This window comes from Octopus bimaculoides, chromosome 11, assembly GCF_001194135.2.
Source record: "Octopus bimaculoides isolate UCB-OBI-ISO-001 chromosome 11, ASM119413v2, whole genome shotgun sequence".
Lineage (NCBI taxonomy): Eukaryota > Metazoa > Mollusca > Cephalopoda > Octopoda > Octopodidae > Octopus > Octopus bimaculoides.
This window is the reverse complement of record NC_068991.1, coordinates 26,339,888-26,348,920: the sequence shown is the minus strand read 5'-3', so window position 1 is coordinate 26,348,920 and position 9,033 is coordinate 26,339,888.

Genomic DNA, 9,033 nt, shown 5'->3' with positions numbered 1-9,033 from the left:
GTGTGTGCGTATGAATATATTCGCACCTGTATGTGTGTAGCCATCTCAGAAGATGTAATGCACAGTTTAATGAATTGCCATTGCTTGATTCTAATTTCATTTGTTATGCAATCGATCAAATCCACGTAGACAATAATCTTTATTGATTACAATCTATAGTAAAAGTATATGGGACTGTACAAAATGTTTTATATAAGAGAGATAGAAAGACTATCATATGTTTAATCGCTTCATCAAAGTCAGTTGGATGTCATGTAATGTTCATTGGAATCGTAAGTTTCAGTTCGTAAGATGGTGATTCGAAATTTCGACGCGATCCATCTAGCGATTCTTGCTTCTGGTTTTAATAAAACAAATAGCAAATCTTAATGGAGATCTATAATATTGACTGTTTACCTTCTCACGGAAAAAAATGTAGCCAAAGGTTTATTTCGTATAATTGGCAAGCTACTAAAATAAATAATATTTTGTTATATTTTTTTACTATTTGATTTTAAATTCCGTGGGATTTGAACGAGAGTAATATAAAAGTATTGTGGCGTACATTTCTTTAGAAATATGCCTGTGGAATAGGGGTTGAAGCAGCTTTACTTGGTTCGTGGCAGGAGGCCTTGACTGAATCAATGTACAATGAAGCAAGTAAATAGTGTTTGAGATAGATTATGAGCTGTGACACCATACAGAGTTGGTGATTCGTATGGCCACAGGGTTGTTTGGTTTACTGCACAATACAAGTATCACAGCCAGATATATTGGCATTATTTTGATACTTGTCTTATTGTTAAATCTGCAGTTAAGAACAGGTGAAGGTATCTTATAAAAATGTTGTTTTGTGGACCCTACATAATGATCTGGTTTGATGGCTCCGGATATTCAGAATTCTATCCTGAGTTATATGTACACGAATATCATTCAGACTTAATGCTCAATCAGAACGTTTCATACACAGAGGTAACTAGCACTTCAAGTATTCTGCATAGAAGTTAGAATTCAAAGGAAACCATAACGAATAACCACAATCTGAGCCTAAAATGCGACAACAGATTTCATGCTCGTAGATGCAACATTGTGTTTTCAGAAATCAGTATAAATTACAGCCATAGGAATAACTATAATGGAAATACAAAGGACTTGAATCGCCTCATACATAAATATTCCCACTTCAAAATTGATGCATTAGGGGCCTTATAGGTTTAGTTCACCAGCAGTGTACGAATTAGAAAATCCGTCAGCTGAACCATTCCAAACGACTTTCAGTGGTGAAGAAGAAATGGAGACTGGAGATTGCCATGTATACACCAGGGACAATAACGATATAAAGAAAGGACAGAAGAAAAAAATTGATTCTACATTAATGGTAAAGATGATGGTGCTAGTCTTTTAATCATTTCTTTCTTTACATACTGGACTGTGTGAGGTTTCTAAATCGCTCTAGTTATCAAGAAAATCTTAACAATACCGCTGTATTTCTGATACAGAACAGGAAATAGAAGTCTATATAAGTTTTAGGTCACATTTGGTGCCATGTATCCTAACAGTCATTTTCCCATATTGATTTTCTTGTTTTCATGACCTAATAATATTTGGTAAAAATTTATATACATTCGAAAGGCGGAGACTTGGCAGAATCATTATCGTGCCGGGCAGAATGCTTAGCAGCATTTCGTCTGTCTTTTCTATCAGAGTTCGAATTCTGTCGTGATTGACTTTGCCTTTCATCCTTTCGGGGTCGATGAAATGAGCACTAGTTACATAGAGGGGCCGATTTAATTGACTAGTATTGTCATTTCCACTGAAACTCAGGCCTTGTGCCTATTCATTTACTTGTTTCAGTCATTTGACTGCGGTCAAGCTGGAGCACCGCCTTAAAATGTATTAGTCGAAGAAATCGACTACACGACTTATTCTTTGTAAGATTAGTATTTATTCTAGCCTCTCTTTTACCGAACCGCTAAGTTACGGGTACATAAACACACCAGTGTCGGTTGTCAAGCGATGGCGGTGGGACAAGCACAGGCACACATACATATATACATATATACAGGGGTTGGGCAAATTAATCGGAACACGTGTTAAATTCAATGAATATTTATTTAATATGGAGTTCGTCCTCCTTTCGCTTTCTCAACAGCTTCGATCCGTCTAGGAATTGATTTATACAGCTTCCTGACTTCATTGAGAGGAATTGTGAGTTATTCTTCCTGGAAAACTTGCTTCAGCTGTTGCAAGCACGACGGTGGAGTGTAACTACATCTAACTTGTCGCTCCAAGATGCACCAAAGGTGTTCAATAATATTACGGTCTGGAGATTGAGGGAGTCACTCTATGTGTTGTAGCTCACAACTATGCTCTTCATACCAATTCTTAACCACATGAGAGGTGTATGTATTGTAGCATTATCAACCTGGAAGCTACACTCACCATCAAGGAATAATGTCTGGACAATGGGAATAACATGATTTCCCAAAATATTCACATAATCACTGCTGCTGATTCTACCATGCAGGGAAATGATTCGACCAAGAGAATTCCAAGAAATGGCTGCCAAAACCATTGCAGACCCTCCACCGTGCTTCACTGTAGGAAGAAGGCAGTCAGGATTAAAAGCTTTCCGGGCTGCCTCCACACATAAATTCGCCCTGCACTGCGGAAACGAGAATCAATGGACTTGTCGGAGAATATTATTTGCTTCCATCGGTCTATCGACCAGTCCTCGTGATCTCTGCACTAGTTCAGCCATTCTGAATGTTTTGATGAGAAAGCAGAGATTTCTTGATAGCGGCTCTTCCACGATATCCAGTTTCACAGCAAACAGTTTTGGTCGAAACTGGACCAGTCAGATGTTGATTCAACCTTGTAGTCATTGTAGAGGCAGTTGTCTGGTGATTTTTAATCACAGTGCGATTCAACATTCGTCAGTTTCTTTCAGTGAACTTGGAAGTCCTGCCAGACTTATTGCTCCTACTTGAGCTTTTAACTTGCTTCTCAAACTCACTCATGTTCCTTGATATAGTAGCTCTCGAGCAACCAAGCTGAGCTGTTCTGGTGACGGCAGCTCCGGCCATTCGAGCACCAACCATTTGCGCTATTCGAACTCAGTGAGGTCACGCATGTCAGCTTAATTTATACTACGATCTGAAAAAGAGAGAGAAATAATCATTAAATTATATAAATATACAACATGCTTCTTTCAGTTTCCATCAAAGAAGTCGGCTCACAAGGTTTTGGTCGGCCTGAGGCTATGTTAGAAGACACTTGTCCTGGGGCTGGAAAGCAAACTTCTAACCACATACCACGGAATTTATATATCATCATTGTCTCAACTATCCATGAATTCTTTAAAACAATGTCATACAAGTAATTTCTTTTAATATTCATGCTACTTATAAACATATTCTCCTTGTTTCATATATGAGTCTTCTACGACTTAAATTTCATGCAAGGAGCAGTTTATTATAATTGCGCCTCTCTTACACATTTTTGCCGGTTGGTGTTCGATTTCTTTTACCTATCATGGCATCCAGTATATGTTCCACTGTGAAATCACCCTATTCTTATCGTGGCATATGATATAATTTTCATTTGTTCGCTACATTAATTCATTTTCATATTCCTAAAATATGTTTGAAACTTTCCGTTTGTAGTCCTATTAATAGTTGTTTTTTTTTTCTATAATCTTAAAGTTTTTCTCTTGAAATAATTTTGTTTTGTTTCAATACATTTTTTTGTCTTCTTCACGAATAATATTTCACCTGTTAAGCTAATAGATTCTTTTGTCAATATCGTAATTGTTATTTTAAGATTACGATTGTTCTGAATTTTAAGATTTCTGAGTAACATTGTTTGAAGATGCCATTGCTGTGTTTCAGTTTAGGTGTCACTTACACTATTTGAATTCTTTAACCACGACGTATTTTTCCCAAACGTGATCCCTTTTAATGTTTCTTGTTTCAACCATTATTTCAACAGCAAACAGCTCTACTTACCCTATACGCAGCGGGTGTATGTTTCTCTTTTAAAGCTCCCATTTCTATCACTTGTATTTACTTCTCAAGGAAATTTAATGCAAGCTTTTCCAGCAAGAAAGAACTTCAATATATACGTTGTATGATACTTTGCTAGTTTATTGTCCTTCAATATTTACTGATATCATATCTGGAAACTTTCGCTTTATTTCCTATCTTGTTTTATGACGTGTATTTCTTGGAAAATATTGTCAATGCTCCTCGGTGACTTCATTCCTTTATATGAAATTAGAATTTTCGTTTGGCAGTGAACATAGCTTTCAAATTCTCTAGGTATTTGTTTGGAAGCTGTGTCATCTAACCTGTATATCTTAAGCTTCTAGATCCTTATAGAGTGTTGTCTGTGGAAATGACATTCTCGAATTCTTTGCGCTTATAACTTTTTGGATATTCAAGAATGGTATCACATGATTCCTTCTTAAACGACAGCACTAGAATATTCACAAATCTACTATCATTTCTGCAATGTTCGAAGTGTTTTTATTATTTCGTTTCTATTTACTTTCAATTCAATGCACTGCAACCATGCTGGACTATTGCCTTCAAAGATTTAGCCGAACAAGTTTACCTTGGTACAAATCTTAGAACCGATACATTACCTGTCGTATGTTTTTGACGAACTGCTATGTAAGCAGATGCTAACAGACATAACCGATTGTTAAACTGCGTTTGTGTTAAACAAACACAAACACACACACTCACAAACACACACACTCACAAACACACACGTGCACACACACGCAGGCACACATACACACACACGCACGCACACGTGGGTGTGTGTATGTGTGTGTGTGTGAGTGTGTGTGTGTGGGGGGGGGGTGTTTCAGTTTCAGTTTCTCATATTCATTTATTTGGTAGGCCCCATTCTGTTGCTGAATCGTTAATGCCATGCTGTGGGACTGATCACGAAACCACTTTTGCGAAGTGGAATTCTTAACCATACAACCATGCTTGCGTCTTCGTCAACATATTTCCAATTTTAAATAGATATTGTCTTTTTTTTTGTTATGGCCGGAGGATTTTTATAATTTCTGGTGTAAGTAGTGTAAGTAATCTAAGAACATGCAACACAAGTAATACCGAGATCGTACGGTAGAGAAAACAATATCTTGGGCAATTTTGAAAAGATTTGCTTTATTTAATAGAAGGTGATGAAGTGCATACAGTTTCGGTTATTTATTCATTTTATATTTTCTCAAAAGTGCGTGGACTATTTGAAAACAGCTACTGAAGCCGTATGGGGCATTATTGAAAAATGAAATTATATTCAATTGGCAAACTTCGTGACTACTATTTCCGAGTGAAACATCGCTGCATGTTCCTTTATATTCCCATTCGTTGTTGTTTTGTACTTCGCTTATGAAAGTTAGGTTGCTTGTGTTTATTGGGCATCTATGGCAAGCTACTGAAGACTGGAAAGAAATGACAGACTATTCTCAAGGTAATGATAGAAACTGACGAGAATTAGATAGTTAACATGAGAAAATACAGATATGTAAAATAGCTACAAAAGATTCGTCTCCGCAGGATGAAAAGACGTTCACGGACAAGAGACTGCGATACAACATCGTATGTATGTGTGTAGATTTATATGTCGAAATATCGAATTAAGAAATTCATCCTGATTATCATTATCTTCTTTTTCTACTGCTTCTTTTTCTTTCTTCGTCTTCTTCTTCTTCTTCTTCTTCTTCTTCTTCTTCTTCTTCTTCTTCTTCTTCTTCTTCTTCTTCTTCTACTTTTCCCTCTTTCTGATCATCTTCTTTTTCTTCTTCTTCATATTATTATTATTATTATTATTATTATTAGTATTATTATTATTATTATTATTATTATTTTCTCTCTATCACTGGTTTTGTTGGAGCTCCTAGAGTCTTACATGCGTGACGGGTTTACTGTCTGCACCCTACGGTACCATGCTATTCGTTCTTTTCAGCTATCTAATACTTTCCTGATTATTCTGGCCATGCCAGGGAAGGCAAACCTTTGTAACAGTTCTACTGGGCACTTTATTCCAATTTCCGTTATATTCCTCTTGATACCTTCTCATACTCTACCCAAGGACCCAACAATAATTGGCACTATCTTCACATGTTTCATTTTCCAGCCAAAATATTTCGTACATAAGGAGCTTGTATCTATCTACCTTTTCGCCTTCTTTCTTGACTATTCGAGGATGAAAGTGGCATGGAACATCAAGTATATAGCATATGTGGTGTACCTTGTCCACCACCACTATGTCTAGTCTGTTATGCTCTAGCATCTGATCTGTTTGGATTGGGAAATCCCAGAGGATTTCTGCTAGCTTCCGACTCTGTGGTTTGTACTCATACCATGTCTTGCTTCTCTCTAGCCCCCACTTTTCGCACAATTTCCAATGTAGGACTTTCGCTACCTGGTCGTGTTGCTATAAATTGTAGTAGTTTTGGGCAAGTTCAAAGCATTCGTTCTCGATAGAGCAATGGTTTCAGCCAGTCTAGTGGAGATGCAGCACAGCGGAGACACTTGCTCATCTCGCAGGTTGACACTCCAGTTCGTTACCAGAGCTTGGTCCTGCCTTGCCTTCACAATGCTCTTGGTCTCTTTGTTAGAGTTCCTTTCATCAGCCAATCGCACTTACTTTTTCCAGCAACTTCTGTTGTGGCTACCTACACGGAATTCATTTTGTAGTTCCTCTTGCGTAATTCTTCTTCTTGTCCTTTTTGTACTTCTTCCTTTGTTTTCCCTTTGTTCTGCTCTCAATACTCCATCGTTCCTAACTATCGCTAGCAAGGTTTCCTTACTTTGGGCTAGGTATCTCATTAAGCTCTCGAGTTCGATACGCACTCAATCTTCTAAACTTATCAGTTCGCTTCCTCCATTTGCTTTCTTCGTGTATAGGCGATCAGTAGATGATGGGCTCTATGCATCGTTATGAGCTTTCTAGACTCCCTGTCCATCTCCATTAGCTCCTCCTCGGTTCACTTCAGGATTCCTGCGCCATAACAAATTACTGTGACTGCGCGCGAGTTTATTGCCGAAATTATGTTTCAGCAATTCAGCTTTGAAGCCAATATTGTCACGTCTTTTCTTGAATTCTTTCTGTGCCAGTTTGCTAAATTCACTTACTATATGAGTAACGCTTTCCTAACCCCAAACAGTTCCTCTCAACACATGCCTATGATTCTCCCCACTACTTCTGCTCGTGATGAGTGATGCACATGCCGTTAGCCACCAAAGGATATGTTCAAATTGTTGTGGTGAAGCAACTGACAAGCAAATCTGTGGTATTAAGCAGAATATTTACTGTCGCTTGTCTTTTATACGAAGACAAAACAATGTACATGATAACACTTCCAATGAGTTAAGATCAGAAGCAAAGAGAGCCACTGCCTGGGGCATTTATTATTATTATTATTATTATTATTATTATTATTATTATTATTATTATTATTATTATTATTATTATCATCATCATCATCATCATCATAATCATCTTCAGTGTTATTAGGGTAAAGCGCTGGTCGAGTTGTTTTTTGCGCACTAGCGTCATTTCTTCCTGCACTGCGTTTTGAGTTGAAATTGCGCAGCAAATTCGACTTTGGCTTCCATAGTTTTGGGGGACGATAAAACAAGCCCCAGTCAAGTACTGCAGTTAATGTATCTTAATCATCCCCCTCCCCTCAAACTTGCACTGTGTTGGTACAGCATTGTCTACTAGCAGTGTGCCCCTGTGTTTGTATATTACATTTGCTTTACTCTTTCTAGGATTTTGGTTTCTTCTTACTAATTTTATGTACAGTTGCATTGGTTTCCCGCTGTGGAGATTACATGCTATGAGCGTTGTGATTTTATGGCATCATGCTTATCAGTCGTATGTACTCTGTATTTCAATATCAACTTGAGATTGTGTAGAGTGTGTGGTGTATGTTTTCTGGTATAATACCTGTTTAAAGCTGTTTAGAATATGTTGAGCGTTCACTGTATCTTACTCTCGGATGTGTAATCTTACATTTTATTTTATTCAGTGGTGATTGTTTACTGTTTGCTATCAACATTAAAGTGACTTACCTACAATCTTGAACTGTAACCAGCTGAACCGTGCTTTGGAATGGGCTCAATTTTGCTAGACTTGGTATGTTTCATATCATTTTGTTCAGATATTTCATCATAATCAGCGCCCGGTTTTTACTGAATGTTGTTTTATGCTTTCATGTGCCACGCATTGAATATTCTAAATCCAATTCCATTGTAGTTTGACAGACACGCCTCTGCTATTTTGACAATGTTTTGGAAAGATTTGATGATTGATTTATCAATTAGTATAGTAGCATTTGCTTTCCACTCTTTGATTGAATGTTCATTTCCTTGTCATGTTGGACCTGCAGGTATCAGATAGGTGTCACCAGATCGTTATCATGCACATGTACTGAATCTGGTACATGCTTATACACTTCATTTGTTAATGTCATGGAACTGCTTAGAACTAGGTATGTTGATGTGTTATCATGTTTTGTATCTTTCTGTTTATATATGTTTTAAAATATGTTACTATTCAAAAAAAAAGACGTTCAAGCTATTGTGGTCAGAATTGGCTTGAGTCATATTTGTAAGTAATAGTACTTCGCATCTCCAGAAAGAATACACTATTAAGGTAAAGTTATACTAGTATAATTAATGTTTACAAAATGGAGTAACTATGATGATGATGATGATGATGATGATGGTGGTGATGATGATGATGATGATGATGATGATGATGATGATGATGATGATGATGGCGATGATGCTGATGATGATGATTATGATAATGCCAATAATAATAAGAATAGTAATAATGATAATGTGAAGAAGAAGAAGAAGAAGAAGAAGAAGAAGAAGAAGAAGAAGAAAAAGAACAAGAACAAGAAGAAGAAGAAAAAAAAGAAGAAGAAGAAGAAGAAGAAGAAGAAGAAGAAGAAGAAGAACAACAACAACAACAACAAGAAAAACAAGAACAAGAACAAGAACAAGAACAAGAACAAGA